The sequence below is a fragment of the Urocitellus parryii genome, chromosome 16 (genome assembly GCF_045843805.1).
Source record: "Urocitellus parryii isolate mUroPar1 chromosome 16, mUroPar1.hap1, whole genome shotgun sequence".
Classification (NCBI taxonomy): Eukaryota; Metazoa; Chordata; class Mammalia; order Rodentia; family Sciuridae; genus Urocitellus; species Urocitellus parryii.
Window position 1 is genome coordinate 15,978,307 of NC_135546.1, and position 23,214 is coordinate 16,001,520.

General features: G+C 36.6%; 1 protein-coding gene and 1 pseudogene across 1 annotated transcript in view; one reads left to right on the forward strand and one right to left on the reverse strand.

Annotated features, from left to right (window-relative positions):
- Positions 1-23,214, forward strand: part of Syn2 (synapsin II) — a 146,279-nt gene that overhangs the window by 41,575 nt on the left and 81,490 nt on the right. The gene's annotated exons all lie outside the window — the stretch shown is intronic.
- On the reverse strand, positions 9,551-9,909 carry LOC113178816 (large ribosomal subunit protein eL34 pseudogene; annotated as a pseudogene).

The following is a 23,214-nucleotide window of genomic DNA, read 5'->3' on the forward strand; positions in this document are numbered from 1 at the left end:
TGTGAAGGTCACAGACCAGCAACAGCAACACCACCCTCCAAAAGACTGAGATTTACTTATAAGTGTATAAAATGCTTCCTTTCCCTTCTCATCACCACACCAATAACACTCCAGAATAATTGTTGGGTTACAGCCAAAATTATAACACACAGGTTCTATCTAAGGGGGAGGTTCAGGAGATCTCAGGGGAGACATAAACAGGGACGCTAGAGGAATCTACAAGCTTTAGCACTTACTGCTATAGCACACAACACAACCGGACAATATAAAACTGTACATTTCAGGCCTATTTACTCTAGTTCCTGTTCCCAATGTGTCACATCTGGGTTAAATAAACAAACAAAATTATAAGTCATGCTAAAAGGAATAAAAAGTAGTCTGAAGTGTCTCCAAAACAAGCATCAGAACCAGACTTAGAGATGACACATATTTTTGGAATTATTAGGCAGGAAATTTAAATTAACCTACTCATGGTAAAGGTCCTAGTAGAAAAAGTAACTAACATGAGAGAATGGATGGATAATGTATGTGGAGGGATGGAAGTTGTAGGAAAAAACAGAAAGGAAATGCTAGAATTAAAAAAAACAACAACACTGTATTAGAGCTGGGGTTATAGCTCCGTGGTAAAGCACTTGCTTAGCATATCTGAGGCACTGGGTTCAATCCTCAGCACCACATAAAAATAAATAAATAAATAAATAAATAGTGTCCATCTACGACTCAAAAAATATTTTTAAAACACTGTACTAAATGGTGAGTATCTTGAATATGCTATTAATTGGATGGACACAGCTGAGGAAAGAGTCAGTAGGCTTCAAGATGTATCGGTAGTGACTTCTCAGACAGAAATACAAAAGAGAAAAGAGTTTCATACAACAACGGCATATCCAAGAATTGTGAGGGATTTTTAGCAGGGATAATGTGTAGTTAGAACATCAGAAAATGAAGAGAAAGAGAACAGAAAAAATCTTTGCAGATGTTTGAAGACCAGGAATGGATGCTGAAAAACCTTTGACAAAATGCAACATCCATTCATGATAAACACTCAGAGACTAGAAATAGATGTGAATTTTCTCAGCTTGATAAAGAACATCTTAGGGAGAAAAAACCCACAGCAAACATTGTACATCATGGTGAAAACCCACATTTTGCTCCTAAGATTGGAAATAAGTCAAAGATATTTTTCTCACTGCTTTTGTTCAACATTGTACTCGGTAACCCAGGTAGTACAGTTAGATAAGAAAAAGAAAGAACAGGTATTATAAAGGATGAAATAAAACTGTCCACAGATGACATGATTATCTATGAAGAAAATCACTAAGAAATGACAGAAAAAATAAAAACCTAGACCTAATAAGTAGAGCAAGGTTACACAGTGCAGAGCTAACATATAAAAGTCAGTTGTTTTCCTGTGTACCAGCAATGAACAATTGGATCTTGAAATTAAAAAAAAAAACAAACCACCATTTACAAGCAGGGAAGGTATGAATCTAACAAAAATATGTACAGGATCATTAAGCAGAAAACTACAAAACTCTGAAGAACAAAGTAAAAATATAAATAAATAAGAGAAAGATTTTTTATTCCTGTATCAGAAGACTCACTATTATTAAGATATCACTTCTTCCCAGCTTGCTCTATACATGGAATCCCAATCAAAATCCCAGCAGGCTATTTCTGGAGAGACCAGCAAACTCATTCTACAGTTTATATGGAAAGTCATAGCCCTTCAACACAATATTAAAGAACAAGGGGAGGATTCACACAACCTTACTTCAAGGCTTATTGTAAAGTAACAGTAATCAAGGGAGTCGTACTGGTGAAGGTGTAGACAAATAGATCAATGGAACAGAATAGAAAGCCCAGAAATAGACCCATACAAATATAGTAAATTGATCTTTGACAAAAGGCCAAAGACAATTAAATGGAGAAAGGCGGTCTTTTCAACAAATATATTTCCACCTACAACATGGTGAACCTAGACACAGACTTTATACCTAGACAAAAATGAACTCAAAATGGACCATAAACTGAAACTACATCAGGAAGTTCAGGAGCTCTGTTTCAGAATCTCAAATACAAACTGATAAACCTATAAGAAAACACAGGAGGAAATACAGGTGACCTAGGGTTTGTCAGTAAATTTTTAGATAAAACTTCAATAGTATAAACCATGAAAGAAAAAAAAAGATAAATTGAACTTCGTTAAAATTTTCTGCTCTATGAAAGGCACTATTGAGAGAATCCAGGGTTGGGGCTGTAGCTCAGTGGCAGAGCATTTCACACCCAGTGTGAAGCACTGGGTTTGATCCTCAGCACCACATATAAATAAATAAATAAAAATAAAGATCCATTGACAACTAAAAAAATAAAAAAGAGAGAATCCAACCATAAGACACAGACTGGGAGAAAATATTTGCAAGACACGTATCTGATAAAGGGACTGTATCCAAATAAACAAAGAACTCGTAAGATTCAATAAAATGTGTAGACTTTGGAAGACAGTTTGGCAGTTTCAGACAAAGCTAAACATAATCTTACCATATGATTCAGCGTTCATGCTCTTAAGTATTTACCCAAATGATTCAAAAACATATGCCTAGAGGAAAACCTGTATGCAAATGTTTATAGTAACTTTATTCACAATGGACAAAAACTGGAAGCAACCAAGATGTCCCTCAGTAGGTGAATGGATAAACAAACTGTGGAAATACAATGGAATGTTATTCAATAATTAAAATAAGCTATTGAGCCACATAAAGATCAGATGAATCTTAAATGTATATTGCCAAGTTTAAGAAGCCAATCTGAAAAAGCTGCAAGCTATCCTAATTATGTGACAATTTTGAAAAAGGAAAAAGTATAGTGACTTAATAAGATCAGTGGTTGAAAAGAGGATGGGGGAGGGGAACAAGAAATGAAAACAAAGTCCATTCATATATGAGTTTGTCAAAATGAACCCAGCTACTGTGCATAACTATAATACTCTAAAATAAAAAAAAAAATCAGTGGTTGCTGGGAGGGGAGGTCTTGAATAAGGTGAGTGAAGCACAGGGAATTCTGGTGATAGTGAAACTATATGATACTAAAACTATGACACTATGCATTTGTCAAAATCTACAGAATTCAACAGCACAAACCATTATGTTTGAAAATTTCAAAAAAGACTCACTTAGGAGGGCAGGTGATTCCAGGACAGAATGCAGGATGTGACACAGTTCCAAATGTATGAAACATACTCTCTAACATCAGGGGGAAAGGTGCTGACTTCATTGACCATGGAAATGAGAAGATTCTGTAAGACTAAAGAAAAAGAAACTATAAAAGTGCACTTTCTCCTGATGGATAATTTATATCCCATGGGGATATGGATTAAAATTTCTGATACTTCTGCACATAAATACTGAAGCTGAACAGTCAAGTAAATGGCTGGCAAATAGTGGGAGCCAGGTTTCTCACTGTTGGAGTTAGAATTTACAGATAAGCCTGGGAAGGAAGCTAGAATAACCCACATAGTAATGGATTAGAACATCCATATGAACTCATGCTCACCTTATGTATAGATAGTTACATACAGAAATCTATTACATTGATTGGGGTGTGTCAAAGGAGTGTAGAAGTCAATTTAAAGGGTTCCTAGTGGCCAAAGCTGGAATAATTTGAGCAAGAAAATAAAGTAGTGTTGGGTTATAATTAAAAATATTTGATAACTGTCCATGGGTCAATACTGATATAAATAAATGATTTAAAAATTAAATAGGAATATGGAAAATTGTGCTCTATTTATGTAATAAGAATTGTAATACATTCTGCTGTTGTACATAAATAAAAAATAAGAAAGAATTAAATAGGAGAGAAAAAACTCCCGTGTAATATAATTACCAATAATTTATGTGGATGCTCTGCACCAAGAAAATGGAACACTGTACTCCGTAAGTATCAGCTGTGCTTAGTGACTCCTTCCAAAGATTACAGCATGGAAAGAGGGAAGAAAGAGTCACTTGATAGTGGAAAAACACAAACAGTGCTTCACTCAGGTGATTGAGGTCATCATCCACAGTGAGAAGTCATGTTGGTAGAACATACCTTTGACATTATGTGCCTAAAATAACATTTTTCTTCGGTTATCTTCCTTCCCCCAAACATATCTCAAGTCTAAAGAAAAATATGGCACAAAGCCCAATTGAAGGGCATGGGCATTCTATAGAATGCCTGGTCAGTAGTTATTAAATAATACCTAAGTTTATCAAAAACAGGGAAAAATCTGAGAAACTGTCAAGAGGAGTGGACATGAGGATTCAATGTAGGGTGTTGTCATATAGGAACCTGGAACAGAAAAGGGCCATTAGGTGAAAACTAAGGAAATCTAAAACATATATATATATATATACACACACACACACAATTTCATCAATATTAAAAACTTCCACTTCAAATTACACATCAGTAAAATTTAAAGATTTCATAGGATGGGGAACAAAAAAAGTAAGTCACATAGCTGAGAAGGTTGTAGTTTCCAAAATATATTAAGAGCACTTACAACCCAACACAAAGAAGACAAGCCAGTTTTTAAAATGGCAAAGGATTTGAGTAGACATTTTTTCAAAGAATATGTACAGATGGTCAATAGTACATAAAAGATGCTCAAAATCAGTAGTCATAAGGGAGAAAATATAAACCAAAGCCATAATGAGATATAACTCCACACCCACAAGGACAACTATAACAAAAAGACAATAACAGGTGTTGGTGAGAGAGTGGAGAAATTGGAATATTTATAAACCCTGGTGGGAAGGTAAAAATTACATGATTGGGAATTTAGTTTGTAGTTACTCAAAAACGATAAATGTGGAGTTTCCATATGAGCCATAATTCCACTCCTAGTTAGATCCAAGAGAATTAAAAACATGATGACTTATATACCGATGTTGACAGTGGCATTATCCATATACCCCCAAAGTAGAAAAAACCTAAATGCCGATCAACCATTGAACGGATAAATAAACTGTGATATACCCATACAATGTAGTGTCATTTGGCAATAAAACAGAATGAAGTACTGATTTACACTGCAACATGGATGAACCTTAAAAACATGATTCTAAGTGAAAGAAGCCAGTAACTAGACACCACATATTATATAATTCCATTTATATGAAGTGTCCATAAGACACCTCTGTAGAGAGAAAGCAGATCAGAGGTTTCCCAGAACTGGGGTGTGAATAGGGTTTTTTTTTTTTTTTTTTTGAGGGTAACTGTTAATGAGTACATGGTTTCTGCTTTGGGTAATATAAATGTTCTAGAATTAGAAAGTGATAAATATACTAAACCCACTGAATTACACACTTTTAAAAGAGTGACTCATATGAATTATATATCAGTAAAAGGGGAAAAAAAGTAAGGATCTCTGAATAAAGTATGCACTTCAGTTAATAATGAATCAAGATTTGTTCATTAATTATAATAAATGTACTGTACTAATTTAAGATGCCAATAGGGGAAGCTGAGTTTGGGGATTGTGGAAACTCTGCTCTCTTTGCAGTTTTTCTGTAAATCTAAAACTGCACTTTAAAAAAAAAAACCCTACATTTTAGTTTTAAAAAAATGAAAGCAGCTGTTTCAACATAAGAAGTAAAAATAAACAAAACCTCTCTTAGGAAAACAGGGTTAATTGGAGCCAGTTGTTTTAGAAAAAAAGATTCAGGGGTGGGGGAATCTAATCAAGCTGTATGGCATGAATTATATTCACCAAAACTCTTGGCAGCATTGGAAGAAAATCTGGATGAATTTTATTGGGCTTCATATCTGCCTAGCTACTGAGTTTTCCAATCCAAATAATTCCCCTTCTCTACACTAACCACACTTGTATAGATATATAACCACATTTGTATAGATATATCAGAATATTTGTAGCATGTAGAATATGAAAATAGACATGCTAAAGTCCCATCAACACAGAGGGCGGCACGGTAGATACTTTCAAAATGCAGAGCAGTTCTGTTCAAGAACCTCTTCATGAGCTTTGTTAAATTGGGTTTCACATTTCCCTAGGAGAGGTACACAGATTTTAGTAAGGTAAAAGAAACAGAATGAGTGGTGTCCATGTTTTATTTAACCCAAGTCATTCAGTGATAGGAAAGGGATTTTTGATTTTATTGTTTCAACTCTTTCTGGCAGGTAGGTAGACATTCCTTGTGAAATTCCTTCCATCCTCAAAGGCCAAGTCTTCTATGGAACCTCTGTTTCTCTCTAGTCTGTATTATTTATATCTCTTTGTTGAACTACTATAATAAATACACTTGACATCACTAGAAGAATACTTCAAATAAGCGTCTGTTAGATTGTTATTTTTTAAGAGGGAGAGAGAGAGAGAGAGAGAATTTTTAATATTTATTTTTTAGTTCTCGGCGGACACAACATCTTTGTTTGTATGTGGTGCTGAGGATCGAACCCGGGCCGCACGCATGTCAGGCAAGCGCGCTACCACTTGAGCCACATCCCCAGCCCAGATTGTTATTTTTGTAAAATTATTTGGGATATCCACATATCATGTGTATGTTCCTTTTTTATAAGAAAAGGAGAAATATCTGGGAGAAATTCTTCTTATGAGGAACAGAGAGGCTTCTCCCAACTAACTTGCCTGTTTCTGTTTAATGAAGAGACAAGTCTGATTAGTTTCCCTCCCTTGCTTTGCTGTACAGAAGACGAGTGCCAAATTTATTGTCCATCTTTAGCAACTGTACACAGGATCTTTAGGCTTACATCTGTACTGCTCTTCTGGCTTCATTATTTTCTGCTGCATCTGCTGTTTTCCTTGCCTTAACACCATCAATAATTTACTTTTCATTTTTTTTTCCTGTTGTATGTGCTGGAAAGTGCTCTCAAATTCTTTGCAGAGGATTGAAACACTAAAATTACTCATGGGTGGGTGGATGCAGCGGGTGCAGTAAGAGCAGTCATTAGGAAGTCTGCCGACTTGTGTTCTAACATGAGCTGGGTCACCACCTTGCCACTTGATTTTCCTGTCTTCAGCCTTGCCATTTGCAAAATGGAACAATCATATAACTTCTAGAGCCTTTTCCTGTATAAAGAAAGCATATATGTCACTCTAATTCGATGAAGTATTGAAAGTCCCCTGATGGCAGACATCATCTCTAACCTTGTATCCTGCAGAGCATCTTACAAAGGGCAGAATACCTGTGAAGAGCTGAATACCTTAATAATTTTTATAACTGAACATTTTGTTTCTGTGGGGGGGTCATTATTATTAAGATTTTCAAGTTGAGATCAGAATGCCATTTTTACTAAACAGTAGGAAGGTACATTTATTTCACATAATAATGAGGAATGCAGGTTTTTCTGTGCTGCCTGCTGGTGCTATGAGCTACTTTCACATATCCTCAGGCTTTCTGTCGGGCCTTAGCAAAAATGACTCGCTTCTGCCAAAATCATTGGTGCTTTATTTGACCCACTGATCAACTGACTCACCATAGCCTCTGTAATATACACCAGCATAATAATATATCAGGAATGTGTCCAAGAAGTAGCAAGTATAAAAATGTGTTGTAATTGATGAAAGGCAAGGCAGAGACAATGTAATAGAATTGAACTTGGAGTTCTGAGTTCTAGTTTTGATGCCTTTTTGTTTGTGTTTTACTGTGTGTGTGTGTGTGTGTGTGTGTGTGTGTGTTTTACTGGGAATCCAACCCAGAGCCTCACACTTATTAGGCAAGAACTCCACTGAGCTACATCAGTGGCCCCTATTTTTTTCCTAAGTAATAAAAGAATTATGATTTAAAAAATCTGATTCCAACATTATTGATTTCAAACCATTTAAAAGAATTTTTAATCTTCATTAAACTTAGAAAAATCACTGTTCCTTTCAGGCCCTTAGATTCTTCAGCTTCACACTGAGAATATTGGACAAGATGATATCTGCAGTCCTTTCCACAGCTAACATTGGAGAGCTTGGATGGCTTATGTATTAGGTTGAAGATGATAAACTTTGCTTAGAGCTTCTGATACACAATAAAAATACCAAGAATCACAGCCACAATCATAGCTTGAGCCTAGAGCACTGAGAGAATTGATGTATTTTCTAAGACAATACTTGTACAGTGATTGCCTCCTCTCAGCCCTTCAAGCACTATCAGTACTAACATCCTAGATAGATCACTTCACGGTCTTTGCAGATTTAGAAGAGCAAAGTTTGTATGACAACACACAGATCCAGTTCACGGCTCTGATTGCAGTTGGTACTGATGGTGTCCAGAAAATTGTCAAAAATTTGGTATTTATTTGGCTCTTTAGGAAGCTTTTATACTGCTGTAAAGGAAGGCTTATAAAACTCATGGAGTGGGTATACCAAATAGTATCAGTTTCTTCTTTTCTACTCAATAACCATTTTCATTTGCATATCATAAACTCCAAGATCCCTTATCTTAAACAGTAACCCAGAAGGAGAAGGAGAAGAAGGAAAATGAAGAAGGAAAAGCTTCTTGACTCCCCTGCTTCTCTGTAGGTATCATCCAGTTTCCTTGTTCTTTTCCTGCAAAAGCTCTCAGACTCCTCCCTGTGTGTCACATAAGCATTTCTCAAGCATTCTTTACCTTTTTCAAATTAAAATTTGGACTTAGATGTAGTAAATGTGTTTCATGTTCACTTTCCACTTAATATCTTACAGGAACATTTAAAGTTCTACCTTTCATATCTGGACATTTTTATACCACCCTAGAACTTAACTGTTGGTTTTCTGGCTCTAGAATTTTAGGTTGAAAGTAATTTTTTCTTAGAATGTTGAGGACATTGCTCAATTTTGGCTTGCAGTATTGCTCCTGCGAAGCCACTTTGATACCTGATCTTTTTTTTTAAAAAATTTTTTTTAATTGTTGGTAGTTCAAAACATTACACAGTTCTTAATATATCATATTTCACAGTTTGATTCAAGTGGGCTATGAACTCCCATTTTTACCCCGTATACAGATTGCTGTATCACATCAGTTACACTTCCATTGATTTACATATTGCCATTCTAGTGTCTGATGTATTCAGCTGTCTATCCTATTCTCTACTATCCCCCCTCCCCTCCCCTCCCCTCCCCTCCCCTCCCCTCCCCTCCCCTCCCCTCCCCTCTTCTCTCTCTACCCCCTCTACTGTAAATCATTTCTTCCACTTGTATTATTCTTCTCTTACCTGATCTTAATGTGATCTGTTCCCACTCCTTTCCTTGACAGCATTTAGAATTTTCTTGTTGGCTTGCTCTTCTGAAACTTAAATTGATGAATCTTGATGAGAATCTATTTTTAGCTATTTTGCTTGCTTTCTGGGACACTTTTCAATCTAGAAAACAGTTCCTCCAATTCTGGGACATTTTCTTGAATTCTTTTATTGTTGATTCTCAGTCCATAGTCCTCTGTTCTCTCTTTCCATAACTATTATTTGGAGGTTGAACTTTCTGAATTGATCTGTTAATTTTCTCATTTATTTTTTATTTCTACCTTCCATCTCTGAATTTTTCTGCCATTTTTTCTTATTCAAAGAAGCTTCATTTTTAAAATTTAGCTTTCTGATTCTGTGCTTGTGCCATCAACACTTTCACAACAATTTTCTGCTTCTCAATGAGGAACACATGCTTGATCCTGTCATGGACACATTTAGCATACATGGAAACACCATAGGTCCTTTTGACATATTTTTTACATTTTACAAAATCTCACAAAAACTTTAGGTCTCACAGCACAAACCCCTTGTAGTCTACTAGGGCACGGGCCATGTGCAAATTTTGGCCAGTTTCCCAACCTTCTTGGTCTACATGTACATAATTCTGTTACCAGGAGTTCTGGACAGCCTCATTTTGTTAAAGGCTGTAGTGGAGGAAAGCCTAAGATGGTGTGTCAAATGCTAACCCATTCTGAATGCCTCTAGACACCATCCTTGGAAGAATAAAAAAAAAATCCATTTTTTTTGTCTTCTTAGAGAGGGTTTCTCAATAACATTTCTTCCAATCTTCCAGTTGAGTTTCCTTCCTGTGATATATTTTTTTTTGCCTGTGAGATTTCTTTCACATTTAAAGTGCACTGCTTTTTAGTATATCCACAGGGTTGTGAAACACCACCACAATTGGATTTTGAAATACTTTCTTCACACCAACATAAGCCATTAGCAATCTCACCTCCTTTTTCCCTGACCTTCCAAGCCCTGGGCAACCACTAATGTGCCTTCTCTCCACAGAGTTGCCTTCTGGATACTTCATGTAGATGGGGTTTTGCAGTATGTGGTCTCCTGTGATTGGCTTCTTTCCCTTAGCATGTTTTCAACATTTTATAGCCATATCAGTACTGGGTTGCACTTTGTTTCTTAATGACATTCCATCCTAGGAATATATCACATTCTGTTTATCCATTGATCAGCTGATGGACATTTGGCTTTCTACTTTTGGATTTTATAAATAAGGCTGCTGGAAACATTTGTGCATAAGTGGTTGTATTAACATGTGCTTTAAATTTTCTTGAGTGGAATGGGATGTTGACTAATATGGGAACTCTGTGTTTAACCCTTTAAGAGACTGCCAAACTTTCTCCACATCATCATTTTACATTTCCTCTAGCAATCTTTGAGGGTTTTCCACCCCCACTTCTCCACATCTTTACCAACACTTATTTTTTTTTTGTTATAATCATCCTGCTGGGCATGAATTGGTACCTCAATTTTGATTTGTATTTCCCAGATGGTTTTTTAATGAAGTTGAATCTTTTCAAGTGACATTAGTTATATGTATACGTTCTTGGAAGAAATATCTGCACAAATCTTTTGACCATTTTAATTGGATTATCTATGAAATATTAAGTTATAAGAGTTCTTCATCTTTTCTTGACACCAAACCTTTATTGAATACATAATTTGCAGGTATTTTTGCCATTGTATGAGTTAAATTTTTACTTTATTGGTATTATCTTGAATCACAAAAGTTTTTAATTTTGATGAAGTCCTAGTTATTTTTTTTCTTTGTTGATTGTGTTTTTGAGGTCAGATCAGTTGTCCAATCCAAGGCCAGCAGGGTTTAGGCTATTTTCTTTTAAGAATTTTATAGATTTACCTTTTACAAATATAAGGCCTTTGGTCCACTTTGAGTCAGTTTCTGTACACAATATGAGGTTGTGGTCTAAAGTGGTTCTTTTGCATGTGGCTGTACAGCCATCTCAGCATCATTTGTTGGAAATTCTCTTTTTTTCTCTATTGACTTTTGACACCCTTGTTAAAAAAAAAAATTCAGTTGACCGTAAATGCTAAAGTTTCCTCCTGAGCTTCTCAATTTTTTTTAGAGGTGTGTGTGTGTGTGTGTGAGAGAGAGAGAGAGAGAGAGACAGAGAGAGACAGAGAGAGACAGAGAGAGAGAGAGAATTTTTAATATTTATTTTTTTAGTTCTTGGCGGACACAACATCTTTGTTGGTATGTGGTGCTGAGGATCGAACCCGGGCCGCACGCATGCCAGGCGAGCGCACTACCGCTTGAGCCACATCCCCAGGCCCCTTTATTTTTCTTACACTATTCTCTTATCCTGTTTTCTATAAATAGCTCCATTATCTTTCGGAGGATATTAACAATAATCTTTAAAATTTTAATTTCTCTACTTAGTCTCCATTTTTCCAGGTTGCTTCTTTTCCTATTTATGGGTTTAATCTTTGTGTTTAGTTGAGTAGTATCTATTAAAAGGTATGTTATTCTCAACTGTGTGTTCAAGGGTAAAGACAGGGCACCAAAGGATAATTGAAAGCTCTGTGTGTTTTTAGATAGAGTTTGTCTATTCTGAGCTTCACTCTCAGGAGATCCAGTAGACCTTATCAATATGTTAGTATCTTATTTTTTTTTTTCTTAAACAGCTCAGAAGACACTCCAACTGTTCATCTTGAGAGGGTAGAGTCAGAGCTCTTAGCATTCTGGAATTTCATTATGGCATGGGCTAGGGTTTCTCAACAGACAGAAAGTAAACTTTTCCTGTATCCAACAAGTTTTCAGTTCAGTATCCCTATCTTCAAATGTGCTTAGTAGTCTCTGGGCCCAAAATCACCTCTTTTTAACCTCTTCAGAGATTCAACTTCTTGCATGTGTGACGGGCCCAGGGGAATGGTGCCCAGCCAGCTGTAGTGGTGGAGAGGACAGTGAGGCCTACGTGCTTTCTAATACTTGATCTGTCTGCTCACCTGTGCATGTCAATCACTGCCGGAGACCCTCGCAGAAAGCAAAAACTACTCTGCTTTCCCTGCTCCTGACTTAGTATTCAGCTTTCCCAAATCCTCTGTTAAATCACTACTCCTTCCATTTCCAGCACCCAACATTTGGGAATGCCATTTTTTTTTCCTATTTTTTATTTGTACTTGTAGAATTATGCCTTTAAAAAAGCAACAAAGCAACCTTTTTCATATATTATTGTTAGATTTCCAGAGGTAACTGATTTAAGTATTTGTGTCATCCTGTCATCTTTAACCAAAGGACAGAATATTGAACAACTTTTCTTACTGATTTCTAATTTAGTGTCAAAGATTGAATCTTTGAAATTTGTCGAGGCTTGCTTGATAGCCTTGGATTGATTGATTTTTAAAAATGCTCCCTCTGTGTTTAAGATGCACATGTTCTTTAATTGTTGGTATCTTAGTCATTTGTTGAATTAAGTTTGCAAATTATATATAAATTTTCACATACTTACTCATTTCCTTCTTCTCAATCTACTAATTATCTAGAGAGGTTCGTTAAAACCCACCATCTCAATTGTAGAGGTGTCAGTTTTTCCTTGCAAGTCTGTCAACTTTGCTTCATGTATTTTGAAACCATGAATTAGGGCCATAGATGTTTCCAAGTAGTTTTATTTTCTTGGTAGATTGCTCCCACTAACTACATCGAATGACTCTCTTTATTCCTCCATCAATTCTATTTGCCTTTAATTCTATTTTATAATCTTGTCTGATACTTCTTTTCCATTCCTTCAGCCTTCCTATGTTAATGTGTTTTAAATGTATCTCTTATAAACAGCACTTAAATAAAGTAAAAATTGATCTGACAATATTTGTCCTAATTGAAATTTTACATTTATTATAGTTAATGCCTTGTTGATTAATTTCTGCCATTCATATAATACTCACTAGTGTGCATTTACTATTCATCATTTCTTTTCTTTCCTGCCTTCTACCAACTTGTAGATCCCCATTTTTCCTGTCCATTAATTTGAAAGTTATACATTCTGTTTTTATTTTTATATTGAAACCTTTAAAATTTGAAAATTACAAATGGCATAAAGTCCAACTTCCACCAATTTCTTTATCCTTTCATAGTCTTATTTTCATCATCTCTTCCATCTCAGGTGTTATTGTTTGTCCAGTTTTTATATTCAAATTAGTCATTAGTTCCAGAATTTTTGTTTTGTGACCCGATTTTAGTTCCTTGTGTAGGCTTAAGATATCATTTCTGCCTCTTGGTTGAGTATCAGCAACAACGTCCATATTATTTATAATATTAGAAAAACCCCAGAGAAACATTAGTGTTATACATTCATTTATATTTTAAAAAAGAAACACTGGAAGAATACATAAAAAATAACAAAATGATCAATTGTGAGAGAGGTAGTTGGTGGAGAACAGGCTGGATGGGCAGGCTATGACTGGACTATCTGTCTGAATGTACTTTCTTAATCAAGGCTCTCCTGCGAGGAACACTGGTATTTAGTGCTGGATACAGGAAAGGGAGGAGCAGAAGTGACTCAGAAGGAAGACCTGGGAGTTTGTCAGATATCTAAGTGCTAGAGTTCCTGCTCAGGAACAGAGGGGCCCTGCCTTTCCCATCCTATGTACCCTCTCTGGGTCATCTCACACCATCTATATCTGGTAAAGCCTTTTTCCTGCATAATACTTGTGAGTGTTGATAATCATTTCTTTGTATACTAGTTTATTGTTTTTCCACTAGAACATAAAAATCTTACTAATTTTAAATTAATTACGTTATTGCACATCTGTTTAATACTTCACAGCTTACTAAATATGAACCATCAGTTATTCCAGTCTCCTCCCAACAGGTCACCACTGGATGCTTTTTCAGTTGATAAATGAAAAAAACTGAGACCTAGACTGAAATGACTTTTCAAGTTCTGGCAAGATATGGTTTATGAGCTTGGCTGGAAATCCAGGTCTTATTTTTAGTCCAGTGTCTTTCTGTGCTTCATTCCATATCAAAATTAGCTGATGGGGACACAATCACATACCCCAGAGCTTCCTGTATTCCAAAGAAGTAGATCTGATATCACAGGAAAACAGTTACATTAAATACTTAGGTAACATGATGAGAAATCTCTTATTCTATTTGAAGGAAAATTACTTCGGGCATAATTAATGAATGATATCAATTATGATATGATATGTAGTTTTTAATACCTAGCACAGGTGGAGGCATATAATGAAAAGATGCCCTGCTATTGTAGTAGAATAATGAAATAACCTGCAGTCCACATTTATCTGTGGATGCTGCAAGTTTGTTTTCATTTTAGCCTTCCAGTATTCTTAAAATGAAAAAATTAAATCTTCCAGGCCATATTTGAAAAGAAATGCCACTTTTTCTGTTTTCCCTAATAAAAAATTCCTTATGTAATATGAATTATCAGCAATGTTTTCTTCTGTGTTTGGCAAGTAGAGAGAGGCTTTCCATTTCTTTAAAATCTCATTAGGAATACATAAATCCTTTTAAAATTTTTTTCCTCCAAAGCACATATAATGCCTATTTGTAACATTAAGCCACATTGTTTTCTGTTTGTTTGTTTGTTTTTTTGGGGTATCAGGGATTGAACTCAGGGGTACTCTGCCACTGAGCCACATCCCCAGCCCTATTTTATATTTTATTTAGAGACAGGGTCTCAGTGAGTTACTTAATGCCTCACTTTTGCTAAGGCTGGCTTTGAACTCAAGATCCTCCTGCCTCAGCCTCCCTCCCAAGATGGTGGGATTATAGGCATATGCTACCACACCCGGCTAAGCCACATTGTTTTTAAAACAGTGAATGAGTTAGTGCCTTAAAAGAGCATGTCACTGGTAATATGAATATCCAACATTCCCTGAGTATTTAGTATTTGCTAGACTCTATTGTAGATACATGCTTTCATATATTTTACCTTCACAATAATCCTATGAGGTAGATATGATTATTATCACCATTATGGATGAGGATAACCTTGTCCCAGTGTATGAGAACCATTCCCAAGCTGAAGAAAGACGCAGATGGATCTAGATTTTCACAGAGTGCAACTTACTAGGCATTACTGACAGAAGCATGGCCCTAGCTGGCAGCAAAATCAGTAGAGCCTCATAATTTGAGCTAGAAGAAGGGGCATTTATATAGTCAGGACAAGTGAATTCATCCAAGTTGGAATGAACCTGGCTCATCTCACCCTAACATCAATGACTTCAGGCATATTTCTGGCATAAACTGCACTAGGGTCCATTTGTAATGCTTCACATATCACTCTAATGGTTTTGTTTATTTATAACATGCCAGGAAAACTGCAGGGAAAACCCATCAGGGCATTCAGGAGTACTCATGGAAGTTATGGCTTTAGATGGCTTTAGTCATGTCAAGCTGAAATCCTACACACACCCAAATCACTTAGTCTGAATTTAACATAAAAACAAAATTTGAATGCTGATAATTTGGTGGGGGGGGGAGAGAATATCATTAAGTAGTGTGAAGAAAGCAAATAGCATCATCTATTAATGTATTTTCACTGATGAAAGAATTTCACCACATCTGGAGTTGAGAATTTAGAGCTTTTTTTAGACAGTGGACAACAACATTTAGTCAAAGGTCAATCTGCACTGTTAGCCTGGTGCTTTCCATATAAATTCTTAAAAAATGCTAGTTGAATAATAAGTGAAATGTGCCTTTTATTTACGTACCACAATTGTCTTATCTAAAACAATGCTACAAGTATGCCTATAATATCTGATCACATAGCTGCTTGAAAGGAAAATGGAATAAGTAATTTCCTTCTGTTGGTTTCTGAAGGAACGAGCTATTGTTCCACATATTTTACATTTCTACAATAAAAAGGTAACTGAAAGGATATGCTTTTTTGGTATTCCTAATTTTAGTGCACATTATTAAGTTGTTCATTTTAGATATTTGAGCTTTTGGCTTCCTTTAATTTATTTTTATTTCTTTTATTACTTTTATTTCTTCTGACAAATTGCAAGAATTCTGAAAGAGTGCTTGAGAAGGCAATCCTGTCCTTTGTTACAGACTCAAAGAATGTGTTCTCTACATTTCTGGGGTGAGGAAGGTTTTATAATTGAATTGATGATTTCTAACTGTGTTTGAAAAGTAGAGTCAAGATCCCTGGAAACATTTTTCTCAGTAGCTACCTAATTTACCCTCATTCTATCACTATGTCTTCCCTGCACCCCAATCTTTGACCTTCTTCTATATTCAAACTTTGTACTTGAATATCAAAATAAATTGATTTGTAATCTATTTTCCCACTCGTCTGTGAGTCATTCATTCTTTCCAAGGCCCAACTCAAGTATTATTTCCTCTATGGAGCTTTTCTATATCACTTTTCTTCATGAGCTTATTGGTTTGTCATTAAATGTAATATTTGTTCTAAGGTATGAAACTGAAGGACCACTGGGTAGAAACTGACGAAGACAGAATTTGGCTCACTATGGAACCCTCAAGGCAGCCCCTGGATTGATGGCTCGATAGAAGGACACCCAGGACCTAGCATATCATCATGCTCGTAATTATGTTTATTCAGTGAGTGGATACAAAGCAAAATCAACAAGGGGCAAAGGTGCATGGGGCAAAGTTTGGAGAAAACCACGGGTAGGCTTCCAAGAGTCCTGCTCTGGTGGCATCACACAGGAACAAGTTGTGACAAGTTTAAATGTTGTCTATCAGGGAAGCCCAGTAGAGACTCCGTGCCCAAAATTTTTGCTGTAGGCTGATCATGTAGGCAACGCCTGCCTAGTACATACGGAAATTTCAGATTCCCAGAAGGAAAGCATGAGTTCTACATAAACCATTGTTTATATACAGTGCAGGCACAGGGAGCCACTCCTTTGAATTCTGAGAATGGTGTTAACCTTCCAGAAATCCAGGTTCCCAGATACCAGCCGAGGCCAATCTTGCAAACAAGTCTTTTTGAGGATAGCAGTCTCAGCCCTGCTATGGTAACTCTTTTTTTGCCAAGTATGGTGTAAGGAAGGACTTTCTGAAGTGCTGACGTAGAAGTAGAAACTATCTTGTTACGAAAGATATTTATAAATGAATTGGATAGAGACCTGCATGAGAAGTTGTAGAGCCCTCCCGCCCTGGCAGCTTTGAAAAGCCATCTTTGCATTGTTTCTGAGTCCAGTGCCTTTTCCACTGCTACCACCTCCGTGGTACCACTCAGCCACATCCCCAGCCCCTGTAATCTCAGAAAAAAGAAAAAAAAAACTGTAAAAAAAAAAAAATCAAAAACAACAACAATGACAACAAAGTCTTATTCCAAGCATTCTAGTAACTTTTTTGTGTATGTCTTATCAAGTAGTCGGGTTGGTATGTCCTATAAGTAGTTGGTTAAAAAGGCCAAATAGAAAATTTTTTTAAAAAATTTTATCTATAAAGTTGCTGTTTATTTACTTTTTTTGGCCTCTTTGATGTATATATGAAACAATATTGTTGAACAATAAACCAGAATTTTATTTTGCCAAGTTGTTCTAACCAAAAGGAGAAGGAGAAGAAAGGAAGAAGTTTTAGAGAAGATATATCCTTTGCCACTCTCCAGCCTTGAGACTTTTATAATCCTGTGATATAGGTATTATTTTATAGTTTCCTTTTTTCATGCACTTGTCCTTTATTATACAGGAAGGTACTAGGTTAGAAGTCAGGATACCTAAGTTTTGACTTGGAACTGTCACTCTTCATGTCTTTTCTTAATTTCTCTTGTGTGTTTATAAAGGCTTTGAACATGTGTATCTCAGAGTTTTTTCCTCTTTCTCTCTCTCATATTTCTGCCCCTTGGGGAAGTCGGTTGGATTACTTTGATGGTTAAAAAGTTCTTGACACAGTGCTACTAAGTCAGAGGGGGTTTACATTAATTCTGTGAGTTAGAACACTAGAGTTTTACTGTCTGTTTTCATCTAAGATCTTTATTCTCTAATGTTCTTGGTCCTATTGAAACATTTCTGTATACAAAAATGCCACATTGTTAATACCCTAGAAAAAAGCCATTATTGTTTACATAGTGGTCATCATGATCAGCATAGGGTAATTTTTAAAAAAATAAACTATTCCCTTCAAACAAAAAGTTCTTAGTGATAGATGAGAAAACTATTTTCCTATAGTATACAACAATTCTTATTGTTCTTAATCAGAAATTCTTAGAATTGGAAGGGACCTCAATTGTCACTTCGTCTATAGTTATCAGTTACCAGACAGAGATATGGACCTGCGTTTGAGAACCACTGCCTATACCAAACCTCTTTTCATCCACCTCCTGCCAGTGAAAATTTTGCTTTTAGCTGTCCTGTTTGTTCAGGACTTAACTAACTTCATTATCATTTCTCCAACATTTTCTTGACCTAGGACTTTCCTTCACACATTTAATTTCAAACATAAAATTAACAAGAACAGCAAAAATGCCCAGCCATTTCTTGTCCACTTACTATATCACTGGTCTCTTTTAGGTACTTACCCGTGTTTACTTTAGCATTCTTACAATAGTGTGAAGGGTATTATTCCTGTTTCTATAGAAATTAAATAACTTATTCGAAGCCATACAACTAGTAGGTGGCAGAATTGAATAATAAAACAGATTAATGATGTGCATTTTTCAGTATTCGCTGTTGCTTCCAATCTCATCTTCTATTGTGCCTTCTCTGATTAGATCTCCTCTTCATCAATGAGGAGATGTATAAATGTAGGTTTTCTGCTCTGGTCAAGTCTGAAGGGACTTCTCCATCTTCTTTCCTAGCCAAATGACTATCCTGTCCAAGTTCTAATTTCCTCCGTGATGTCTTCTCACTCTACTCCTTGCTCTTGGATCTTTCTAAGCTCTTCTGATTTCAGAACACTTACAAGCTGTACCATCTTGCTTGCCATCTCTTGACCATTCATAGTAACTTTATTTGCATAGAAATTCATTATTTATTAAGTCCTTAGCTGCATTGTAGACTTCTTGGGGTCAGTGGCTATGTTTTATGTCATTGCATTCTGCACCCTGCAATGTTGCAAAATGCATAGTTGGTACACAATAAGTGCTTATTGAATGACCATCTGGAGCATTTGAGAAATGGGACTGTTGAGTCACAGTTTGAGATGACTTTGGATAATATTTTAGGTTTCTTGATTAGTACCCAAAACCATTACAGGTGCTATTAGTTTTCCTTTTTCCTCATTTTCATGACACTCAGAGACTCCTAAGGTCTGCTAGCTATCTTAACGATCTTTCCTCTTGTGTAGGGTCCCTTTGATCTTGAAATTTTTCCTTTCTTTGGGCTTCTATGCTCTCATTAGTAAAGTAACATCAAATTATCTCCAGGTTTCCTGACAGCTCTAACATTCTATGATACTATTATCCAGAATCTCTGCTGAACGATGAGGCAAACTTTGTATCACATTTCTTTCACATAAAGTCAAATTGGTTTTCATTGAACAAGTTCTAGAGAATAAAACTTTTATCTAAGCCCTAGACTTAGTGGGCATATAAGTACTGGTGGGCATATTAATACTGGTGTTCTCTGTGGGTTTTTAATCAAAGAAAACTTTGGACTCAGGAATGGTGATGTTCGTCAGTACCAGCAGCTACAGCTGAGAATGTGAGCTAGGAAAATGTGATTGATGTCATTAGACCCATTTGGACAAAAGTGATATTCTCAAAGCACACCCCAGCATCTGAGATATTTTTGTCTCATGTGGGTCAAAGTCTGGGGCTTGGTCTCCTCCCCTGTAAAGGTAGATAGACAGTTTAATGATGGCTCTGCCATCGTTAAAGGGCATTTGGTCTTAATAATGGGCTCAAGATTTTCCTTTATCCATTGGAAAATTTAACAAGGAAACTATGGTAGTAAGAACAGTTTGATGTGGGAAATAATAAGCACCTCTTAAAATCAGGGTTGCCTTCATTATTGACTCTGAGCATGTAATTTTCCTTTCCATATTAGAGTCTTCTTTTTAATTGTAGATGGACATGATACCTTTTTTAAATTTATTTATTTCTATGTGGTGCTAAGGATTGAACCCAGTGCCTCACAAGTATGAGGCAAGTGCTCTGCCATTGAGCCACAACCCCAGCCCTCTGTCATGAAATTTAATGCTTAGTTCTCTGTCTTACATTATTATCTCATTATTTTTTGCATGTTTTTTTTTTGTCTCCTTCAATAGATTATTTGCTTCTTGAATGCAAGGAACAGTCTTTGTTCATTCGTATAATCCTGATATCACTTGACTGGCTCCAGAAACAGTATGGAGGAAGGAGTGAGAGAATATAAGGGACTTAGCACCTCTTGCATTTATTCCCTTTACTAGGCATTGGAATATGTACCTTACAGTTTATTCCTGATTTTTATGACTGTCTGAAGTTAGGAAATATTAGGTTCATTTTATTCCTGAAGGGACTCGTCTCAGAAAGGGAATGTAGGGGATCAAAGGCTGCCGGGAGGCAGGCATATTTGTATTAAACCACTTCCCTCTATGCCATTTGCTTTCCATGTTACTGTAACAACATAAGTTAGTTCACCTCTTTGAGCCTCAGTTTCAAGATGGGAATAATACCTACCCTATTGGGTACTTCTGAATCTTAGTGAGAAAGGTTATGTCTATAAGGGACATTTGAGTGCCTAGCACATAGTCTATAAAGTCAATAAGTAAGACATATTTGGATGTAAAATGGACAGGACTATCTATTAGATTGGTTGTGGTATATGATGGGAGAAAAACATGAAGTGTGACTCCCAGATGACTGTCCTGAACTACTGGGAAAACAAGGAAGAATTTATGGAGAATCTAGAGCACTGGAAGAAGCAGATGTGGGAGAGGAATATTGAATTTGATTTTGAGATGTTGAATAAGAAATCGAATAAGCAAATTTGGAGAGATTTGAGACAAAGGTCCAGTGTACAGTCTGGGAGTTGTTGGCCTAACTGTGCTAACTAATGTCCTTAGGCAGAAGAGAGGAAGGGCCAAGTAGGATGGCCTGAGTTATAAAGAACCTCAACACCAGTGAAGGTGACCAAGAACGGGCAGCTAGACGGGCTGGAGACCCAGGGAAGTACAGTGTGTCTCTGAAGCCAAGGGGAGAAAATGTTCTAAGAAAGAGTCATTGATATGCAGTGTCTCTTAGTTCTCACCTCTGTTTACTCTCCAACTCACCACAGTTTGGCTTCTGTACCATCCCCCTCAACTGCACTGAGATACCACTTGCAAAACGACTGTCACCTAAATTAGGTGGGCATGTCTCTGTTATTGAACTTGTTCTCTGAGGAGTGTTCAGCACAGCCAGCCATTCCAGCTGTCTTTTTCCTGCCTCAGTAGCTGTTCTTTAAGTACACTTTCCTTGTTAATTCCTGTCTACCTGGTCTCTAAATCTTGGGATTCCTCAAGGGTCAGAAGGGAACCCTTATCTCTTCTCTCTTTAAAGTATTTTTTTTTTGGGGTGATCTCAGCCACTGCCATAGATTTGATATCATCTTGACTTCTAAATCTTTATCTCCACCATCTTGAGTTTCAATTATCTACATGGCAGCTCTGCTTACGTGTCTTATGTATCTGTCTAAAGTAGAGCTTGCCTGCTGTGGTGGCACAGGCCTGTAATCCCAGGGGCTGAGGAGACTGAATCAGGAGGACTGCAGTTCAAGGCCAGCCTCAGCAACTTAGCGTGTCTCTGTCTCAAAATAAAAATAATAATAAAAAAATAAAAAGGGCTGGGGATGTAGCTCAGGGTTAAGCATCCCTGGGTTAAGTCCTTAGTACCAAAAATCAATCAGTCAATCAATCAATAAAGTAGACCTCTTGTGTTTTTTCTCCTTTAAACCTCTCTCTTCCCCCAACATATTTTTCCATCTTAATAAATAGTACCACCAACCACCCAATCAAACTAGAGCTTTGAGATCATTTTGCTCCCTTTCCCCTTTTTTGGCGTCTAACACTAAATCACATCTTTTATACCCCCTGTATTTTATCTCAAGCCATCCTGTTTCCCTCTAGTCCAGGTCATTGCCATCAGCTTTCACTTAAACTCTTAAAGTAACTTCCCATTTACTCTCCCTACTTTCAGTTTTGCTATCCTACAAATCTTTCTGCATAATTCAGGAAAGAATATTTCCTAAAAACGTAAATTTGATAGGGCATGTATGAGTTAAAGATGAAATTAAGCATTTTCATTGAAAGACAGATTCTTGTTGGCTTTTTCAGAATCCTACAGAAGGTCAGGGGGTGGCTTGGAAGACAACCCAGGTGTCCTGAGAGCCAGTCCAGAGCTCCAGAAGGATATTCTCACTCATTTGATTCCAAGTGACATTTTCTTAAAGTTGAAAAGAAAGCATATGACTTTTCTGTTATTCTCTTAAGACTTCTGCTACTAGATTGTATTACAAAGTTCATTTGTGCTCATTGGCTTTTCCTTATGTTTTGGACTTTAATCATCTATTTTAAAGATGTTCAAATAACTGAAAGAAACTGTGTCTAAATAAGTAAAGGAAATATGAGAATGCTGTGTCCTCAAATGGAAAATATCAATAAAAAGACAGAATATATGTATATGTGTATGCATACAGACCTATATAGTTATAAATACTTATATTGAAGCAGGCCAGATACTCCCACCCAGAATACCCTTGCCATAACTAAGCCTCTCCAGAGACCCTCACCATAATTGTTCTTAGACTAGCAGTAAGAATTTCTACAACAGAGTTTTCAGGTGGAGGGTGTGTTGGCAGAAACAGTGTACTAAGGCCTCCAGCCTGGGTCTGGAGCTTCAGAGAGGTGTTTGCATCTCAAAGGACTTTAGTCAGGTCCTGTGGAGCCAGGAAGAAAGGAGAGGGGGACTTTCCCTTTCCCAGACACTGATTCTCAGAGTGTCCTTGGCCTGAATTGGGTGCCCAGAATAGTGAAAAAGCCGCTTTTGTATGAACTTCTTCAGATTGTGAGCCTCTGAGCCCCTCCCCTTATACCCTAGGTATAAAAGTCTAAAACTTTCTGAA